We start from the raw sequence: 23360 nt of genomic DNA on the forward strand, positions 1-23360 counted from the left end.
TTATGCTGGAAGAATGAAAATCTTGCCTTGATTTTTAGAATTAAATGTAGAATTGTAAATGCGAAGTTTTCTGGAAGGAAGACTGTCTGATTCTGACTAAGGTTAATGGGCACTTGCATATTTACTTCCCAATGAGCGTCAGAACAAGTCCCCACACAACAAAAAAATTCACATTCAGATGGAAATCTCAGGCAAAACTTCCAGTTCCGCATGGATTTCACAGGTGAGTTAATGCCACTTTTAGAATTAGAACGAGTGATACAAAAACTCAATGCATTATTTATGCATCACTTGTAATGTGCACTCAGCCCCTGTAGAATATAATATTAAAGACCCAGATCAAAACAGAAATCTTTCCATCCATTCTGTTCAATGCACAACACAATTGCAGTATCTCCAAAGCAGCAGGAATAATTTATTTTTCCATAATTCCACTCAAGCTTTGTTTTGTTTTAATTATTGTTATTGGCAACAGAGAGGATTTTGAATGGATGACAAGATTAGACCACAGCAATTTATTTACACAAAATCTAAATATTATGTGGGGGGATAGGCTCTTTTCAGTGGTGCCCAGTAACAGGACAAGGGACAACAGGCACAAACTGGAACACGGGAAATTCCATCCGAATATGAGAAAAAAATTACTTATTTTGAGGATGACAGAGCACTGGAACAGGCTGCCCAGACAGGTGGTGGAGTCTCCTTCTCTGAAAATGCTGAAAACGCACATGGATGCTTTCCTGTGCAACCTACTCTACAAAACCTGCTTCAGCTCAGGATTGGACACAATGATCTCCAGATGTCCCTTCCTACCTCTATGGTTCTTTGATTCTGAACTACCAGTATCTCTTCAAAAATTTAGGTTCTACAATAATGCACATACAACACAATAACCAGTGCCCTACCTCTAGTCCTGTTTAGATTAGCATCACAAAGAGATTATTCTACATAACCAAATTTCTAAGGAAATTGTCTCACAGAGACCCCTGCTTTGACAGTGGAACAGCATTTTTTCCAGAAACCGGTCTAACCTTAGAAGAGAAGAGATGCCCCCCCATAAAACTAGTGCAAAATACATACAGGAAGAAAAAAAATACATAAAAACTAAAAAAGTAGCCAGGATATTTGAAGGAACAGTGATCTGGCGACAGATCAGCATCATTACTTATCTTGCAAGGGATTTTTGATATTTGTTTTGCTGTCTGAAGTCCCCAGAGACCAGCGATACCGTGTCAATGTGGTGCAACAATCACCTGAAAACACAGCAAGAGTTTCAAGAGAAGATCAGAGTTATACCAAAAATTGATGGAATTAATAATCAGATTTGATATCTTATGCTATATATCAGATAAAGGTAAACAAAACTTTATCTATTTTTATCTACTTCAGCAATCTCAAGCATACTACAAGGAAATAATTCCAATATTCCAATTATTTGGTGAGTTTCCATCTGCTGCAATAAAGCTTTATAAGTTCAAATAAGTTACTAAATACAAAATAATTATAGATTTTTAACAGTTTCTAGTTGCATTTTGAGGTAGTTCTTTTTTTTGTGTGCCTCATTTGTTCTATTTATCCTACTCTTCTTGAAAGCCTGCTTTCAACAAATTCCTTGCCATAAATATGATTCTTTACAATTACATCTTCTGGGTTGTTTACCAGACAGATGACTGCAGTTATTGAGGAAAGATATAGAAACAACTATAAGAACAAGCAAACAAACAAACAAAACCCAACTAGCAGAGAGGTGAGTATCTGAAGGTGTCTGTGTGCTCTAAATAAAGATTTAGCTGACATAATCCAGCTTTAATTGGTATAAGTTGCACAAATATAATTCTCACCACCCTTTCGATGTCTGCCTAATTACTCTTTCAGTGACTCCCTAATGAATGTGATCTGTGATACCATGTCACTGTGGCGCAACAAGTATGACCCACATGTCTTCAGATTCCAAATTACAGTTATGTTGGGTAGTGAAATTACTGTTTGTATGCAATCATACATAACACCTTCCCCAAAACTGAAATGTTTTACTTTTTACCCAGTGACTGGTGTTTTAATTATAGCATTTTAACTAACAATCATTAGCTAAAGACCGTAACTGACCAGATATATATTGCAGGAGACTGTACCTCAGCCTTGGACAAGAACTTCATGACCCTGCTCAGGATCATGATTTAGCAGAGGGTTGTTAGATTTAGGGTAATATGGTTCGGTCACGGTTGGACTTGATGATCTTTAAGGTCTTTTCAGACCTGAGTGATTCTATGATTCTATGATTCTATTCTATGATTCCTGTTATGTACAAGTCATACAACAATAAAGGAGCATTAATTCGAGTTTTATTTCTACATAAAATACTGCATCCTCATGTTTTATTTCTAACTGTAATGGCCATTTATAGCAAATAATATTTGGCACTTAGCAAGCTTAGAAATAAAATGTTCTAGTCTTCAGAAATACATTTAGTTACGAGGAGACCTCTAAACTCAGTAAAGTTAGGTTTATTTTAAAGTTTTGTTGCATAAATTTAAATGTTTTTTTTCCATCACTTCCCAGTTTCCTTTCAGTAGACTGAATATCCCAGACTTTTTAGTGGATTTGAGATCCCTATGCAATGGAAACTTAATAAACAGCATTAATATTAGATACTATTAATAGTGCACTCTAACTTAATATGCATAATAAATATTTCACAATCCTGATAGTGGCTCACACTCATCTACTATTTAATCAGCACGCAAGGCACTAATTCATTAGTAGAAACTGCAGCTGATGATGACCCAGTCCCTTGTATCATAACTAAATTGAAGTAAACAATTTAAAATACACTGCAGGTCCCTCCTGGACACTCAATTAGCAGGAAGTCAGTAAGTAACATCTGTCCATCAACAAAATCTGAGCATACGCACACAATGAAGCTTTCATACAAACCGAAATCACATAGCAGTGCAAACACATTATGTGCTCATTAGCACACTTGCTCCACAAAATTGTAATAAAGGAGCAGAGATTAACAAGTTTTGATGCATTTTAAATCTCCTTTTAACTTATTAGTGTTTCACTAAGAAGTTGTACCAATAAAATCACATAATGTGTTCAGCTTATCACACCTTCGCGAATGAGGGGTGTGCATAGAAAAGACTTTGTTAAAAATAGGCAAGTTAGTATGTTACTGAGAATGTCAGGCACATGAGAAAGGACATTTTTCAAAAAGGTTGAACACCAGCGAGATTTTTTTGAAACTTTTTAATTGGTTTTGCTCCACAGATAATTTCTGTTTACGTTTGCTGAAGATTTTGATTCACAAATTATGTTTTTTGCTTTCCTCCTCAAGGAGTTAGTGCATTTTCTGCCTCCGTGGAAATAATCTTCCTGAGGTAAGTAAGATAAGTCAAATATTTACTTAATTATGAGCAACATATACAGTATTCACTCAACTGTTCCTTAAGTAAAATTCAATTTCTTTTAAGAAAAATTCTCAGTGACTTCAATAAATGCAAGATGATAGACAAAACTATGCCACAGTTTAGAAAACACAGGTATCAAACTCTTCCAAGTTAGAATGCTGAGTGACACAAAAAGCTAAGGGGAAGCTCCAGAATAGCAACTGCTAGAACAGTAGCTAGAATTAATTATCTGAAAAACAAAATAGAAATATTGTGCCACTACAACTGTATTTCACAGTGAGCAAAATGGACCTTTTTCTTTTGTAAGTATTTAAATCAAGTTTGCTAAGATGTGACTGATTCTTCTCATCTTGCTGTAATAACTGTTAAATCTTATATTAGGAAAGACTATCAAAATCAGTGGTAAGGCACACTGCATGAAGAAATGATGGAGTGAGCCTCTCAGCTTTAAGAAAGGCTACGATGTGGTGGCAGGGATTGCTTAAGTGAAGCCCACAAAGCATTTACACTGCAGACTCAGAGAAGCCTTCTGATCTTTGTACTGCTCCATAGTAGTCAGTAGAGCCAAAATCTTATACAAACAAACACACAAACAAATAATTCATTGCACTGACCTGCAAAACATATAGCTATACTTTTTAAAAAGAACCAAAAAAAGTTATTATAAGTCTGCTCTCTTTAGATATATCCTTAGCTTTACATGGTCTAATAATTAAAGGAAAACGCTATCATATTTAAAACAGATACCATTACTTTCTTCTTGTATCAAAATTCCAGACTTAATTGTGATACTGCTTCATCTCAAGTTAAAAGTTCTGTGTTTATGAGCATTTTGCAGTATTTAATAATACTAATCTGTATAAAACAAACATTGAAAAAGAATTTGTCAGTTTGTATCATACAACAACAAAAAATGTGTTCACAAGTAAGAAGAAAAATAAGAATAGCCAACATTGCAGTTTGACCCACTGTCTGACTGTTAGAATAGTTATTTTTGCCTAAATTTCATTTTTTAGAAGATATACAAAGAAAAAATTCTCAATCCAGTCCCAAGAAATGCAATTCACAATGCTTAAGCTAAATTAAGAGTACAAAGGAAAATCATTTTCACTTCAGGAAAGATACTGAACTTAAATCATGTTTATTACATTCACCATGGAAAATCAGATGCTGTATCTCTCTTTTTAATCACTAAATCAGTGCAAAACATGCTAATAAACACAATCATTCTTACTTTCTCTAGGCTTGTTCAATTTTCTACTGTAAAGAACAAATGTTTTACAGTGAACCGTGTTTGTTTTACGTACTTAAGCTCTGAACTTATAATTTCCCTGCATATTGGCTGCAGCAAGTGCTGATGTGGTACACGAATAGGGCTAAAAATTTTCCTAAGGAAAAGTTGTTTATAAATACAAGCCTGTTTCTCTGCTAAGTCTCTCATGCTTATTACGAGCATTAATTAGAATGTATTCTCCAAGAAATTGAAACTTACACATCTATGATTATCTCTGAAGTATACAACCTGTTGATCCCTGTTCTGCAGAGACATTAATTATCAGGAACCGTCACAACAAATCCTAGAGGTAATAATGCTTATGCAGATTTGTTTCACACACTCTCCAGAAGGACAAAAAATACACTTCCTCATACTTGATTTGCTATGTTACTCAAGTCTATGACAGAAAGAAAGAGTTTTAATATGAAGATTTTATTGGAGAGGTTTCATTTGGAAACCCAAACGTAAGACAGAATGAAAGCAACACACTTCTTTCATCAGGCTCTTTTGCATCCAAGAACGCCGATAAAGATACGTAAATCACACAGATAAGACAGAGAATAGTTTCCTCTAAGTGGATAGCAGTGTTCATCTACTGTGTTGGCACAATACTATCTGAAGTAGTTGACTGTCTAATAGTACGTATAAATGGGAGTAACTATAAATAAAGGCTTCCTCTTCTCAAGGGCATTAATCGCTTTGGTAGAAAACACACTCAGCCCTTGAAAAAATTGCTCTATTGTGCATTGCATATCCTCAAAGTATCTGCCCTCCAGGCTGTTTACATAAGAGACCCTAAGGAGTTTTGTGGCTCTTATCATTTTGCACACATAATTCATTACTGCTCAGATCTGCTCCCATTTAAGTCACCTCAATACTTACGTTCATTTCTAGGTAATGAATTCAGATCTAATGAGTTTCTTTCTGAAGCTGTTCTCAGAAGATACATGAGGATCTCAGATAGACCTAGGTGAAAGATATCCAGTTTAATAGCATTTCTGGGCTGGAAGGGGCTGGAACACCACTCCCACAAAGACAGGCTGTGGGAGCTGGGCTTGTTCAGCCTGAAGAAGTGGAGTGACCTCATTGCAGCCTTTCAGTACCTCAAGGGAGCCTACAAACAGGAGGGGAGTCAACTCTTTGAAAGGGTTGATAACAGCAGGACAAGGGGAAATGGCTTGAAGTTGAGGAAGGGAAGATTTAGGTTGGATGTCAGGGGGAAGTTCTTTACAGAGAGAGAGGTGAGGTGCTGGAACAGCTGCCCAGAGAGGCTGTGGATGCCCCGTCCATCCCTGGAGGTGTTCAAGGCCAGGTTGGATGGGGCCCTGGGCAGCCTGAGCTGGTATGAAATGTGGAGGTTGGTGGCCCTGCATGTGATCCCTTTCAACCCGAGCCATTCTGTGTGATTCTGTTATTCTGTGAAAATACTTTGATTCAGAGAAATGTTGGGATGTATGATAGGTATTCCTATTTAAAAGAACATTTCAGAAGTATATTTGTTTTGTTGAAATCTTTTAGTAACTGTTTGTAACAGTTTGGTAGAACTGTAAGTAACTGTTTGGAAGAACTTCTCTGAAATGAGTTCCTCTATCTCTTTTAAAGGTTGGTCATGGGGAGGACAATTAAAAGAAAGATCAGTGAACTATTTTAGATAGATGAGGGATGTAAGACTGCAAAAATGTTACTGAAGTGTCAAAGCAAATGATACATTTCACTTAATATTGTTTTCCTGGAACATTTATGACAACAGTGTCAAGTTAGTCTTGTTAAAAAATACATAATACATCATTCACTAACTTAAAAATCAAGTGCTTCCTTTAATATGTCGAGTGTGATTCTGGTAAAAACTCGCTACAAATAGTTTCAGTAAGAGTAGTCTTTATTTTCCTTATGTTCATATGTCAGTAATGTGAATCCATGTTTTCAATCATTTTTTGACATTGTTTCCACATAATGTTATTTGTTCCACACTACTTTCAGCAGAAAAGTTTCTCTTTCCCTTCAGATCACCTGCATTTTGATTTACAATGTGCTCTCCCATTCTAAGTGATGGAGAAAATTAGCAGAGTCATGACAGAGATTCTGTCAGTAGGAGCTCTCCGTTTTGCATGCGCATACATTATCATCAAGGCTGCCTTTCTTTTTTTTTTTCCCTTCCATTTTATTTTATTTGTCTTTTCTGAAAAAATATGTGCTAACTTTGCAAGTAATGGGAAACCATGTGCCAGTTTATCCATGGAATTGTTACCAGTAACACTTAATGGCAAAGTTTGTGCTGTCACTGTATTTTAATAGAGTGCAATTCACGCTCAGACTTCAATATCACGCTTTTAATAATAGATTTGTGAAGTAAATATCATTGCCAGCCTCACTCTCTACAAACAGATGCATGTCTGAAAACATGGTCATTATAATTTCAATTTAAGTAAGATTTCTAAATGCATCAACCTGAATCAACATCAACTGATCCGTTAACTTTTCTCCAGAAAAGCAAAAGTAAACAATGCCTTCAAAATGATTACTTCTATATTTTGCCAGTTAATGTGCAATGACATTTTTCCCTTGAAGTTGCCAAACTTTGCTAAGTTATAAATTAGTTTAATATATTACACAGTCCTTTCAAAGATATTTTTTACTTCCAAATTTTTATTCACACAACAGAAGTGCAAAAGCATCAAAACTCTAATTGAAGTTGTTCAGATAATGCTGGAAATAATGTAGAGAAATTTTCAAGGAAATTAAAGTGTGTCGAAAGAACTAGGAGGGAAGACATCACTTTGGAGTGAAAGAAATATACGTCTAATGCTGAATACACAGCCTCATTTGAAAAAATGCACAATAACTAGAAGAAAGTAAAATAAGCACACAACTAATAACAAAATATGGTGACTCCCTGCTTCAGTGCAACAATATATGTAGTTCTTTGCCTGAGCTATTTCTAATTACAAATATAAAGACATTTTTCCTAGACATTTAGGCAGCTCTATGGCAGCTATGCAGTCTCTCCAACAGCATGGGAGCTGCAAATGATTTGCAGATTCACTACTACAACACTTTACCATTCTTGTCACTTAGATATTAGTAATGCAAAGGCCAAGTCCTGAACTGAGGTTACATATTTCACACTAGAATTCTTTACTGTCTTTCCTGCATAGGTCATCTGTGAACTATGAACTGTACAGCTTATTCCAGCAGCACTGCAAAAATAGAGAGGAAAAAATGATTCCTGTACAAATTTGGTTGAAACTGAAAAGTAATAATGCTGTGATGGACGTACAGAAATGAGAAACAGTTGTTGATTATATTAATACTTATGGCAAACCAGCAATTTCTATTCTACTGTAATGTCTCATCAAGAGACTTTGAAAGTCACAATTTCGATTACTGTTCAGATCAAATTACCTTTCATTTCCTGCTGAATTCTCATTTCCCAGAAGCTAATTTAAAAATCTGTCTTGCTTTCTTGTTTCCATTCTTAAAGTAGGCACACATATACTCCTGGAATAGCAGGGTTTCTATGAATATGGTGAGAATGTGAACAGAACTAATGGATGTTGACACTCGACCCGATTTTGCTCTTTCCTCATGTCAAGTCATTCCAGAAGGCTCTGTTTTGCATATTCATTGGAAGTACAAGGTCTGTATCTAACATTTCTGAGGGTGAATATCAAGCATATATGAGTCCGCAAAGTAGATATGCATGATTGATGTTTTTACTCCTGTGTAAGTGTGACCTGAAGTATGTATATGCTACCCTGAGTGGTTCTAACAGGGATCTGGTAGGTAGCAATTCTCTGCTGGAGGTGACATAGATATGCAGTAAGTCTGAACCTCCTTATTTAAACTAGAAATGGTGGTTTCTTCTTCATGCTTCATTTTTAAAACAAAATTCTATTTGGGCATAAAGTCCCTTAATGGAATTGGGAAGATATGCCATCAGATATGATAGGTAGCTCTAATCTGTGAGATAAATTTGGACTAGACAGAAAAAAAAACAACCAGGGATAATTTGCTATGGTAGCTTCATACCAAGAGGTATCTCAGCTCCATTACATTGCTCCATCATTCTTCCTGCTCAACAGAAGAGAGGTAGAAAATACAGTGGAAAAAAAAACTCACAGGCAAGATAAGGACAGGGAGATCATTAATTTCTATCATGGGCAAAACAGAATAATACAGGGAGAGAATACTGCCCATTTTCAATTGATGAGCAGTGAAAGATAACAGATCTTCCCCTGCCATCTACCCTCTTGTATCTCCTTGTCCTGTCCCAGGTGGCACAGGGGAACAGACACCAGGGCTGTGGCCAGTCCCAGTCCCTAACACTCTGCAGCTCCTCCATGTTACTCTCTGCACCTGCTCCATGTGGGATCTCACTGGAACATCATTCCCAGCCCAATCACACGTGGGCTTCCCAAGGCTGCACCCTGATGGGTCTGCATCACAGTGCTGCTCCAGCACAGCCTCACAGGCAGCAGCCCTTCAAGCCCCTCTCTGGGCTCCGGCCTGGGGCTGCTCCTGCACAACAAGGCTGCGGCCTCCTCCATGGCTGCAATGGAGATCTGCTTCAAAATGTTTTTTAAAAAGCAGTCCAAAGAAGTCAGTCATCAAAGCTAGGAGTGTCAGCGAGTGTTTTGCACAAGCACAGCTCATGTCTGATTGTTCTTGCTCAGGAATGATGCAGTAGCTGAAAAGATGAGATTATTTGCAATTCGTGATGCCTACTGCTGTGTTCAAAACTGGGAGAGAATTTTTTTTGTCTGCCATTGGCAACTGTGCCACCATGTCACTGCAGATCAACCATGCTGGGATTTGCTTTCATGCCCGTGAGATAAAATTTGTCTCTTATATGAGAAAACAGTAGAAAAGAGAATTCATGTGGCAGAATATCTGACCTACATGGCAAGCAGGCTAACTAAACTCCAGTTCAGTCTTTACTGAGGCTGAATGTCAAGACCTGCATTAGCCCTGCTCACCCTTGAAGACGTTCTGGTGGCTGGAATTGTGAGACTATGCAATTCCTGTTTTGTGTGCAAATAATTCCCAAAGTTACTACTAACTAATGTACTTATTAAAAACAAAAATGAGTTTTCCTGGATTTCTCTCTATTGCTTATCTTGTACACAAGGTAGCCCTTTGGTATTTAGAGGAGGAATAACCTTTCATAGTTAAACTACTTCAGAGTTTGCATCATGAACATCTATAAAAGAACTCTTTGTTCTGCTGTTTAAAAAAATAATTCTGTAATGCTTTCTGAAGTGATGATAAGTGCTCAGTAGGAAGTAAGCAGTCTTTCTTTTTGAAGTCAGGATAGAGCATATAAGGGTCAGAATTACTCATTTCAATACAAAAGAATGTTAGGAAAGTGGTTTTGTTAATTTTCCCAAAATTATGTGAAAAGGCCCACTGATTGAAAAATGACAGAAATGAAGGTGGTGAAAAAATGAACATTTAACACAATATTACCCAAACAGCTTCAAAAGTGTGTTTTCTACATGCTGGTCAAGAGACATTTACAAATACTTGTGTTAAGAGGAAAGAATGTTGCACAGTTTGCACATACATCAAGGCAGACTGTATTAGATTTAATTTATTTAACATATCACTTTGTTTCTGCAGTATCTGATCCCTAGCTGAAGTGGGTTGACCCTGGCCTGCAGCAAAACACACTTGCAGTTTCATAGTCACTCCCCTTTCTTAATGCATAGGAAAAAAGTAAAGGAAAACAAGAAGAGTCATGGACATGCAGTCAGTGAAACAAAACCTCCCTCACTGAGAAACAAATAAACTACTGCGAATGTCATAATTTCAATAGGATCAGAATACTCTGAATGTTCAGAATAAACACCGTTCAGTAGATTTATATTAAAAATTAAGGAAAACATAGCACACTTTTAATATATGTTGTGTAGAGGAAAGAGGGTGAATGGGTTGTTCGGTTTATATATTTTTTTCTTTTTTGCAATTGGGAATGAGACATTTTTATGTTGACATGAAATATAAATTAACTGTAACACTTATAAATAACAAAATTCTCAAAGGCCTCTCAGCAAATTGCCTACAAAGTGCAATTCTTAGAAACCTGTAGGTTATATATGCCTGGCTCCTATGGGCTTTTCTATCTGATGGTGAATTTAAAACTTTTGTCCCTCCAAGGAAAAAAAAAATAAAATAAAAAATAAAAGAATATATCTTTTTTTGTGCCTGCAAAGGAGCTCTGCAGAGGTTGTTAAAACCTGATAGAGAAAAACACTTTGCCTGAACATGGACCTCGTGTAATGAACATTATGTTAACACAGAGGGAAAAATAATAATTACATTACGAGCTTTATCCAAAAGTGATACCACTTATCAGTCAGAGCATATTAAAAAAAAAAATTGTGAGGGAGGGATTTTTATAGCAACAAAGATTTTTGCTTAGTAAAATAGGCAGGAAAAATGGAAAGAAAATAACTAATGACATATTACATGAAAGCTCCTTATTGTTGTCCTGAAGCATGCAGATAAGGAATAGAAGAGGAAGAAAAATATTTACTGGCCATAAGAATAGCAATGATTCACTCTCCCTAATTCTATCTCCTCTACAGAATAAATAAATAAATAAATATATGAATAAAAGTTGATAAGAAGAAAAATCTGATTAAGTATGGACATTACTTCACACACAATTGTATCTAAATATGTTGAGGGCCATGGACCAAGGACAACTATAATTAATTACCTTGTATGTCATATAATATCACAAGACCCTCAACATGAGTTCTGTTTTGTTTGTTTTGAAATTATTTCAGATTTGTACTTACATCAAAAGCTGAATATTGTTCATATCTCTGTGTACAGTTAATTCTAGAAGGATTATGTGAATATATTAATAGTTTACATCAGCATTTCTTTCTTCCTTTCTTCCTTTCTTCCTTTCTTCCTTTCTTTCTGTTAAACAAGCAGGAATAAACTGTAGACCACGAAAATAAACCAGTAAAAGACAGTTCTATTTAGTAATTAAGATTTCTTTTTTTTTAACATTCCATTCTAAAATATTGCATTGTTCTTTCCGCTGCTAAAATTAATCCCACACTGATATGTTTCCTAAAAGTAAAACCTCCATTTCATTTTCTGTATACATACATTTTAGAAAACAGCACTTTCTGACACATTTTTAAAGCTAATAACTAACGTGCTAATGACAGGCTCAGGCACTCCCTGAAGTCCGAAACCTGTATAGAAGTATGTTTGCGTGGATTGCCATATTCCTTCTAGCAACAGCTTTCGTCTGAGTGGAGACCATGTCTAGCTCTAGCTCTTCTGGAAGGGGAAAGACTGCCAGGTGAGCTGGCCTCTTGGGTAGATAGAGGGATTGCACCCTGTCTGCATTCCCTGCCCTCACGAACCAGGCCATCCTTCTAGAAAATATCTGCAAAATTCAGATTCCTTTCAACAAAACAAATTCTCTGCCAATCAGTGCAGAGAATTGCAATTATGTATTATAATAACGTGTTGCAATTATGTTTGTGCCCGATTCCGTATGTTTCATGTGCTTACAGATTTGTAACTTCTTTCAAAGTTTGGAAAGCACATAAAATTAATTAATTTAGCTAGTTCTTGGTCAATAATCCCTGCCTCAAGGACAAACATGGAACTTAGTAATGGGCAATATTTATTGGTTCAAAAAGTTTAGAAAACATCAAAAAAAGTAGATAAACACTTTCATCCATTAACAATTAACTTTTATCCATTGATGATCAGAGGGCTGGAGCACCTCCTAAGATGAAAGGTTGAGGGAATTTGAATTGTTTAGCCTGGGGAAAACAAAGCTCCAGAGAGACCTCACTGCCATATTCCAATACTTGAAAGGCGCTTACAGTCAAGGGGGGACTGACTTTTTACACAGGTAGATAGGAGTAGGACGAGGGGGAATAGACTTAAGTGAAAGAGGGGAGGTTTAAGTCAGATGTTAGGAAGCAATTCTTCACTCAGAGGGTGGTGGAGCACTGGACAGGCTGCCCAGAGAAGCTGTGAATGCCTCAGCCCTGGAGGCATTCTAGGTTTGATGTGTTCCTGAACAGACTGATCCACGAGTTGGCAACCCTGCCCACAGTGCGGAGACTGGAACTAGATGATCTTTGAGGTCCCTTCGAACCCAAAGCCATTCTGCGATTCTCTGATTAACTTATGCTGGATTTTTCATGCATGCGTGTCTCATGAGATGTGTGGTTTAACTGTGGGGAACAAAGACCTACAAGTTCATAATATGAAAAATTAAAATTAATTTTTAACCCACTGAATTAGTCCTGTGAATCTCAGAAATGGTTAGGTGTTAAATTTTGGAAAATTATCAGATTTGTTTATCTTTTACCTACATTATTAGCTCCCATTAATAATCACAATGAAAATAGATTTTTTATGCTACTGAAAGTTAATGCAACAAATTGACAATTCCACAGTTTGTATAATCTCTTACAGTCGTTTTCTCTTGTTTGAAATATAAATGGTGTGAAGACACTATTTCTACAGAATACTGTAACACAGAATTCCATTCAGACATCTAAAAAGATAGCAAGGATCTCTGAAAACAAATGGTTCCAAAAATTTAAGATTTCCTTAATTAGTTTTCCTCATTATAAATTATGCAAAATGATGGAAAATATGATTTAGTTAATGAATCTAATTAGTAGAAATATGCAGAAATACGACAAGCATATCAAAGCTGTACAAATATTTTGTATACACAAAATAATTCAATTTGGATCTATCTATCAGTAAATGCTGTTCATAGAAGCACAGAATAATTTAGGTTGTAAAAAACCTTTAAGAGCATCAAGTCCAACCATTAACCCAGCACTTCTAAGTCTACCACTAAATCACAGAATCACAGAATTGCAGGGGTTGGGAGGGACCTCCAGAGATCATCGAGTCCAACCCCCCTGCCTAAGCAGGTTCCCTACACCAGGTCGCACAGGTAGGTGCCCAGGCAAGACTTAAATATCTCCAAAGAAGGACACTCCACAACCCCTCTGGGCAGCCTGTTCCAGTGCTCCATCACCCTCACCGTAAAGAAGTTCTTGCACACATCTGTGTGGAACTTCCTATGCTGCAGCTTATGTCCGTTTCCCCTTGTCCTGTCTCCAGGTAGCACTGAAAAGAGACTGGCCTCACCACTATGGCCCCCACACTTCAGATATTTATAAACCTGGATCAGGTTTATCGCTCTTTTACCAGGTCATTGACGAGTGCGACCACAATCATCACCCTCTTCACAGTGACAAAACTCCTCATCGTCTGTGTGCTCTTCAACGCTCTTATTAGAGGGGGATTGGGAGGGGGGGTGAGGGAGGGGGGGACGGAGAACCGCTACCCTGGCAACGCCCCGCCACACGAGCCGCTCTCGCGAGAGGTGCCGGGCTCCTCCGATGCCTCGGGAATGGCTGGAGGAGGGAAAAGGGAGCGAATCCCCTGTGCACCCCGCCATCAGCCGTCTCAGCTCTGCCTGGGGCGGCTCCGGAGCAGCAAACCTCGGCGATCAAAAAGGTCTCTTCCGGGTTTGCGCCCGTTTAAATCTCCCGCCGCTGCCCTGGCCAAATCGTGTCCCTAAGCACCAATTTACATGTAAGACCTTTGTGAGGCCTCTCACTAACATCTTCGAAATATTGTAGAGGGTAGGGAAGACTATGACTGTATGTTTTTAAAGCTGAAGGTGATTATGTGTAAAACTCTTAAGTCAGTCAGACCCAGCACCTGCAGCAGATGATATATGATGTTGAGGGAACTAACTTTGGTCTTGAAAAGATAAAAGAGTTCATAGTGTTTCCTCAGCTACTTAAAGCAAACTTACAGAGAAGAGGAAGCTAGATTCCTCTTCCACATCCACTCTGATGGGACAGAAATCAATGGAAATTCACGTAATATTTATTTATTAAAAAATTAAAATAACATTAATCAAACATTGGAACAAGTTACTTGTACAGGTTTTTGAGCCTTCATTCTTGGATTTGATCTTGGAGAAACCTGGGGCCTTGGGAAAGGTCCTGAGCTACCTGAACTAAGCAGCATACACTTTTAGAGGCAGTTTGATGAGACTACCAGCAGAGGTCCTTCCCACTTGAGTTATTATAAACTGCATGCTCTGCAGACTGTTCTAATAATATTCTTCTGATGAAGAGCACTGCTGCATTTAAATTGTTTACTTCTCTGTTTTAAGTCATTAAATATACATAGTGGAACAGTCAGTTTTCTAGAAAAGAGTGATCCATGTCATTTTAAGAACATTGATACTTTTTTTTTTTAATTTCTAGATTTCATCTGTTAGTGAAATACCTATCCTCAGCTGAAATACACTTAAGATCTCCTGCTGATCGGAGTCACTGCACTGTTGTGACAGAAGATCTTTAGAGAGGTGAGTGCCTGCTTTAGTCTTCTCCGGTTGTCCAGGCAACAGGCTGCCCAGAGAGGCTGTGTATGCCCCATACTTGGAGGTGTTCAAGGCCAGGTTGGATGGGGCCCTGGGCAGCCTGGTTTAGCATTAAACGTGGAGGTTGGTGGCCCTGCATGTGGCAGGGGGGTTGGATTCATTATCCTTGAGGTCCCTTCTAGCCCTGGCCATTCTGTGATTCTGTGTGATTCTGTAATTCTGTGATACACATTTCAGTGGTTTTCTCTAATTTATTGTTTCAGGTACATCAGTCATAAGCACCACAGGAATTACCCCAAACTTCCTGAAACTCAGACTCTCAGACTTCATTAGTGATAGTTGAGCTGCAGAGTATTAAAATTGTGATGTATTAAAAATCTTGAGTATCTTGAACTCGATGGTGCATTTGATTCAATGTTGAACACAATCTGTAGTAGGCGACGCAACAACAATCTAATATTTTTGGGGGAGGGGGAGAGACAGAAAATGCAGTCATATTTCATAAAAGTCATTGCTAAATTGGCTTTTGATTATTTTTCCGAAAAGTCATATCTATCTGTAATTGATTGATATGTTGTAAGGCAAAGTACAGGCAGACATCTTTAAGTGAATTTAAAAAAACAACAAAACTATGATTTAAAGAATTAATTTTGGGAGGGGGAGTGGGAAGAGGAAAAAGCCCTTGAAAGCATAAAGTACACTTCATCACAAAGTCTATCATTATGATTCTAACAATCACTTATCTTCAACTGACAGTGTTCTCTGCACATCTCTGAACATGCAAAAGTGCATCATAGGTGAATGGACCTAATTGTTTCTTAACCTGAAAATCTCAATTGCTGCAAGGTTATGACTACGGAACTGTCAACCCTTTCTGCCTGTAACATCCTTGATCCACCAGTCAGGCATCAACCCTTTGCCTATGCCTATAGGTATCCTCAAATTCAGATCAGGCTGCAATGAATCACTGAATCTGAATAGGGCCAACAAGAGATATTCTTTTTCTGGAAGTTTATCAGTGGAACATGTAGGAAAACAATAAATAAATACATTATTTAACAGGAGTGACACCACATTTTGGGAAAGAGATCTGGAATATGTAGGTAATTTAACTTAAGGCTTGCAAGTCAAGTATGGCTTGAGATCAACAAATCTCTATATGAATTGTTGTTTTCATAGTTGAAGTTGGAAGGGACCTTTGGAGGTCATCTAGCTCAAGTGCCCTACTCCAGCAAATTGCCCAGGACCAGAACCTGTCTGCTTTTGAAGATCTCCAAGGAAGGAGACTCCATGACCTCTCTGGGCAACTTGTTCCAATGCTTCATCACTTTCATGGTAAAGAAGTACTTCCTGATGTTTGGATTGAATCTCTTGTGTTGTAGTTTGTGTCTGTTGCCTTTTGTTTGCTTGTCATCCATTACTAACTCTCGAGTGTCTGCAAATGGCACGTTATTGGTAGCCCCTACACTTTCTGCTTAGTTTGTTTTCCATAAATCCCCCACTAGATTCAACCAATGAAATTATAAACCATGAAATTACCTTCTAATTAGCTATTTCCAAACTTTTTCTGTCACAACCAGAATCTCTTTAGAAATTACAAAGATTCATCTGGGACGGACTTTTTCTTCATAGTATCCACTGTGATGCTATGTTTTGGTTTTAGGAGAAAAACACTGTTGGTAATACACTGATATTTACAGTTGTTGCTGAGCAGCGTACAGAGACATGGATGTTCCAGTTTTCTCAGCTTCTGCCAGCAAGAAGGCTCAAGGGGCACAAGGACATGGGAGGGGACAGAAATAGGACAGCTGACCTAAACTGGAAAAAGGGATATTCCATACCCTAAAACGGCACGTGGAAGGAAAGCTGGAAACAAGGGGAGAGTTCTTGGGGTGGCCTTCCACTGCTCAGGAACTAACAGGGCATCAGTGAGAAGGTGGTGAGCAACTGCTTGTACATCACTTTTTGCATATGCACATATATATAATTGTCATAACTATTACCCTCTTTTTCTCTCTTCCTTTTCTGTGTCTTAGTAAATAGCTTTATCTCCATCCCCACAGTTAAGAGGTTGTTATTCTTTTTTCCAATTCTCTCCCCCATCCCACTGGGAAGCTGTGGGGAGTGCGGTGCTTAGCCACCTGCCGGGTTAAACCACAGCAATAAGAGATATCTAAGTTAATACTATAGTCATTAAAGGATCAGTGGGGGAGGAAGGGGGGTGTTTAAAAGAAAAAACACAAAAACCAGAGCATAAAGAGAACAAGTTAAAAGCAAAAACAAAAGGAGGTGCTTTACAGCAGATAGCACGCTCTTTCAGTATTTTTAAAAGTCTAGCCTGGAGGTCCTAGTTCAATGAAGTGACTGTAGTGTAATTCCCAGCAATGCTTCTTTGAGGTCAGATATTCCAGACACAGAAAATAGGACAGGCTTTTCAGATCATAACGTGTCAGGTTGGACAGTTGGCTTTCTGAGTGATTTCTCTTGCACTCAAAGAAAATACATTCTCACAACTTAATACAGTTTAGTGTGAAGTGATTTTAGTGAATGCCAAACACATTACTGCATGATTACTTCAAAGCATGCAGAAAATTGCACTCCAGGAAGAGTACTGCAGAAGCCCTAGTGCACCAAAACTGTAGATGTCTGTGATTGCCTGCAATGAACACTGAGTTAAAGGAAAAGGAATGAAACTGGTTCATAAGTGAAAGCAACTCACTGGGAAAATGAAAATTGCTGCTCCTGGTACTTTAATTGTACTGTCTGTGCTTCAGAAACAAAATCACCGAAGATATCTGAATTGCTAACAGAATGGCTCATACATTACAGTGTGCAGGAAGAGCTGCCTAAGATTTACATGGCTATTCTGACTCATCAGTGTAAATGCAGCTTCACCGTTTAGCATAAATTAGAAAACAATACAAACAGCACTGGGGCTGAAGAAGGGGTGACAGAAAGAAAAGAAAAAAAAAGCAGTGATAAGAGACATCAAGTTTCATAACTGAGCTGAAGAGGGGAGAAAGAAATGTTGACTCCTTGATTTATGAAGGAATTGGCAATCCACAACTAACCATAAGATATCCCTGTGCCCTCAGCACCTTCATGTTTCTCCTGATTGGAAAAAAAAAAAGGGGGGGGAAAAAAGAGTGATATAAAATTCCAAACATTTTTGCTTGTCATTACAGTGCACAAGATCTTCCAATAGCATAACAGTTTGGGTCACATCCAAGCCTTTATAATTAACATTTTGATGGATATATTTGCCCTATTTTGAAGAATTACATGCTACAGACCCTCTGTAATGACCCTTTTACCCATTTTGTGAACTTGGAAAATCATAATTTAGAATTAGAAAATGTTATTCCTGAAAACTGACTTCTGGCAAAAGGAATTGCATTCCTAAATCAAAGCCTAAGAATATAGTGTTAGTCCAAATAATGTTTATAAGTCAAATTAATTCAGAAAGCTTCAAAAATACAACATGAATTTTAAAAGTTTCATTATCTGCTCCTTTTCAGTGTATTCATCCTTTCAGCATCCCTCTGAGAGCTAAGGATTTAGTCTTCTTCAAGCAGAATACAAGTCAGAGAGGCTGTGAAAATTTGAAGTCTTTGTTGTTTTGTGGTTTCTATGCTACGAGTCTTTTCCTCTACAGTGTTGAGTGTACATGGAGTTGTTTTGATTCAAGCCCTGCATGAAGTCTTCTATTTTCTTGCAGTCTGCTTCCTGGTGCCCTGCTGAGGTTTCAGAGTTGGACATTGGCCTCCCCCAGCCTCATTTGGTATGTAATATAATGCAGTGACTCTATTTTATCATGATGATTATACATGTATATATTCCTATATCTACACAGATTAAATCTTTTAGGTAATAAGCACTTGAACACTGGAAAAATGCTATAGCAAACAAAAACCAGAAGAGATCAAGGCGAGCTCAAGAGGTCCTGGGCCTTTCAGGTCAGCACAAAGATTGGTCACTTAATAATACAAAAAGTTACTGAGCAACAGAGAAAAGCTATGAAATTCAAATACTGTTTAAAGGTTTTTTTGTTTAATTCTTTTTTTTTTTTGGTTATTTATTTACCTGCCAAATCCTGAATGGAAAAAGAAGAGTTAAAAATTGTTATATCATGGAATCATAGAATGGCCTGGGTTGAAAAGGACCACAGTGCTCATCCAGTTCCAACCCCCTGCTATGTGCAGGGTCACCAACCAGCAGACCAGGCTGCCCAGAGCTACATCCAGCCTGGCCTTGAATGCCTGCAAGGATAGGGCATCCACAACCTCCTTGGGCAGCCTGTTCAAGTGAGATGTTAAACAATGTAAAAGTGATTAATTAGAATAGCTGTGTTTAAGACTACTTAGACAACAGGCAGTTAATAGAAATGTGAATTAAAGCCATTGGATTACTATGGGGATTAGATTTTGTATGTAGACAATTATTCAGTGCTACTTAATGAAAAAAAAGCTGATGTGTAGCTATCATGAAACTAAATACTGCATAATAAGTGAAGTTAAATCAAATGCTTAACATCATTTTGTATGAGGAGAACCGTTTCCATGCATTTAAAAACTGAAAAGAAAAAAAAAAAAGAAAAAGAAAAAACAGCTTCAATAAAGAAAAAGTAACTATGGGAAACTTTTGTTAAAAGGGGAAGTTATGGTCACACTGGGTAGATGGGTCTTGAGTGAGAAGGCTTTAGCAGCAGAAATGGTCCAGGTGTGTCCCTTAACAGCCCCCCTAAGGGCACAGCTGTGCAACATCAGGCTAAAGATGGACGAAGAGAAGGAGGAGATGTTTCCCTGTAGTCAGTGGAGGGCAGCACAATGGATATTCCCTGAAATAAACTGCAGCTTGTGGAGAGCCCACAATGGAGCAGGGGGGAAGTGTGAAGAAGGAGTGGTAAGGAGGAATTGTTGTGCATTGACCACCATCCCCTTGTGCTGCCTTAGAGAAGTCAGAAATGAAGGAGTGAAGTTGAGCCTGGGAAATGCTGAGAGTATGTGGAAAAAATATGTTGTTTTTTCTTTTTTTTTTCCTCACTAACCAAAACTATTTTAACAGTAAATAATTTTTCTGCAAGTCAAGTCTGCTTTGCTTGTGATGGTAATTGTTATACAGTCTCTTTACCTTCACCCACGAGTTTTAAAATTATATTTTCTTCCCTGACATGTTGAGCAAGAAAAGTGTCAGAGTGTCTGGGTGGTGACCTAGCAGCCAAAGTTAACTCACCACAGTGATCTGAATCCATATTGGATGATAGATGGGCTTAACTATCAATAAAACAATGTAGGAAGAGGTCCAGGTTCTGATAGGGACTAAAACTGAACTTACAAGTAGTATGAAATCAGTTTTCCTTCTTTTCCTGAACTATATAATCAAATGTTATTGTGTGTTCATCAAGTTTAATCAAAGAAAGCCTTCGTATACTAAGTGTGAAAATTAAGAATGGGCTGCGTGTCTCTTTCAAATAAATTAGGCTGTTCTTGATTTACAGTAGCCAAAGGGAATCATAACATCCAGACGTTTGGGATTTGCAAAGACGGTGGAGAAAACTGTCAGAATAAAGTGATTATAGATAGCAATATCGCTGTGCTATTTTGAGCACAAAAAGACCTGTTTAAAATGTAAGAATAGAACAAATGATTCATCAATTTTCATTGGGGTTGGAGAGTTTCTCATAAAAAAAGGCATTAACAACATGAGTGCCATGGAACATAATTTGAAAACCATTTTACTATAATGTTATCAATAAAAAAAGAAATGCAAATATTCCCAGATAAATAGAACACTTGTCATAATCTAATTGGCAGTGACTCAAATTGACTGGGAAACCATCAGATTGCAGCCATTGGGAATGAATGGGAATGCTGGGAGCACAATACAGCTGCATCCTGACAGCACGGACAGCACAGGAATGGGCAGTAGAACTGAAAGGATTGTCTAATTATAAGGCTTAGATTATTTATTGTAAATCTAGTAACTAGAGAGCAAATGGAAACCAAAGTGCTGACGGAATATAGTGGATAGAATAATAGAATAACATTCTATCCACTATAAGATATGAGAAACAGTAGAGAAATTGAGGCTTCATGGAGTAGGAATTAAAAATAATAATTTTGGCTTTTATTATGTTCTGTCTATGACAGCTGTGTCCTCCTACTCCTGACTAAGAGCTATTATGGTATCCTCTCACAGGAGTGTTTGAGCAGTTTACCATCACTATTGTAATGACCTGCATCATAATGGGCAGGTTTTTTTTAAATCATACCTATTTATTACTTCTCATCGGTGAACTTATTTTTCTTTCCCCTAATACGTGCTCACTGCTGTTTCAGAATAGATAAAAACAGCATTCAGAAAGTCCTGCATGTCCTTTTTTCACCCTCTTTTAATTGAAGAGTATAGATTCAATTTGTATTAAATAAGGTTCCACAAACCTTATGCCATCATCTCTTATTGTGACTTATGTTGGAGAAGACAACAAGGAGAAATAAAACAACATAATTCTTTCCTATAAATTGTTGAGTAATGGAATAATTGACCCAGAATCATATCCATATTTTTTGTGCTTAATATTTTTTTTCTAAAGATTTCTTATCATCCTTCAGTGAACCTTTCTTCTATAATTTTTCCTAATAATTATTTTAAGCAGGGCATACAGTTGGTATCCAAGACATCTATGATAATGAACTCCAAAATGTATTAAAATGTAATTTCCTTTTCTTGGCTATTTCTTCTATGTTGTAATTTCATTGGATCATTGGATTCTTCCTTTTTTTTTTTTCTTTTTAAATAAAAAATACTGAAAATGGGTCTCTACTTATTTCTATGTGAGAATTTTTATTATGTTTTTATTATAGCCTTCTTCATATCTTTGCCAAGCAAAAGAATCTCAGTTTATTTAATGTATACGTTTGCAGAATAAAATTGATCAGATTTTTTTATTTCCAGTCATATTTGTTCCTCTTCTACATTCATTATTCAGGTCTTCTATGCTTCCGTGCTTTTACACAGCAGCACAGTGATACATTCTGTCTTGTTCTCTATTCTTTTCCTAATTCTTAACTAATACTTGCTTTCGGAACCATCACTAAGCACTGGAGTGATATTTTTCTGGAAGTATTCAGAATTATTTCAAGAGCATTTTTTGAATGCTAATGTAACTTTAGAATCTGCCACGTTATAAAAGTAACATTCTAAATCTGCTAAGGAAATCTGCTTTGCAAGAAATGTCTTAAATTTATCACTGATCAACCCCATGTTGCCATGTTTTCGTTCAGCCACACGTCACTGCGGAAGATTTCTGAAACAATTCACTGAGGTTTTCATTCTTCATTGCACTAAGAAAATAGGCATCACTGAACTGCCTTTGCCACTTCAGTTCCCCACCAGAATTTCCGTTCTGTGCTGACACAAATCCAAGAGGTGGATTACACAGCAGACTTATATCAGTGGGCTTCAGGCCTTCTTGTGCTCCTTTTTGGGCACTATTATTTATAATGACTTATTCATGTGCACTTTGATGGTTTGCTCTAAAATGAAAGTCCAGCTTGAATTACATCTGTCTAGTGCACTATTAAAGAAGATGCAAGGTAAGGAAAAAAGGCTTGCATATATTGAAACGTACCTTTTAACACCTGACATTCTTCAATTCAACTGTACCAAGTTTATGCATATGTATCTGTTTATATTTTAGATTATTTTTTATAAACAACCATTTGATAAATGATAAATTGTTACCATATTTTTCACTGTCCTCACAGAATATTCTTTTTTTTCTAAATTGTGTTTTGTTATTCCTACTCCTACAAACAAAAGTTCCTCTAAAATCTGAAAGTAGATTTCGATTTTCATTTGTTCTATATTATCAACTTGAAAATGATATTTCTGTCCTTGTGGAAGTGTACAGATTCAAAATCCACCTCCTTGCTGTTTTTCACGATATAGTAAAAGCTGTAGTCCACTTGCAAATATAAAATTGAACATTATAAACTCCCGGATGGCTGAAGTATATAATGCCAGCTCCCACACGGGTAACCATACATCTGATGTTATGCTCTGCCATCTGGACTCACTGTTGCTAGCTAGGCTTGCAGAGGTGCTTAGGAGCTAGAGGCTGCACAGACTCTTCATCCCTTCCTTCTGCATCAAAAGATCTGCTAAAAAAGGGAACTGTAATGGTGCGTTAGATAACAGCACAACTAGCATAGCTAAACACTGCAATTGAAATAAGTTTTTACTTTCCCTGTCTTGTTTGACAATCAAA

The 23360-nt window shown here is 37.3% G+C and overlaps 1 long non-coding RNA gene across 1 annotated transcript; it reads right to left on the bottom strand.

Annotated features, from left to right (window-relative positions):
• Window positions 1-907: 907 nt before the first annotated feature.
• On the bottom strand, window positions 908-13989 carry LOC125694090 (uncharacterized). Its single transcript, XR_007377381.1, has 3 exons — window positions 13900-13989; window positions 11490-11616; window positions 908-1253 (listed from the first exon to the last, which is right to left on the bottom strand). It is a non-coding gene; the product is annotated as an uncharacterized LOC125694090 (long non-coding RNA).
• Window positions 13990-23360: the final 9371 nt, after the last annotated feature.

Source organism: Lagopus muta, chromosome 5 (assembly GCF_023343835.1).
Source record: "Lagopus muta isolate bLagMut1 chromosome 5, bLagMut1 primary, whole genome shotgun sequence".
Taxonomy (NCBI): Eukaryota; Metazoa; Chordata; class Aves; order Galliformes; family Phasianidae; genus Lagopus; species Lagopus muta.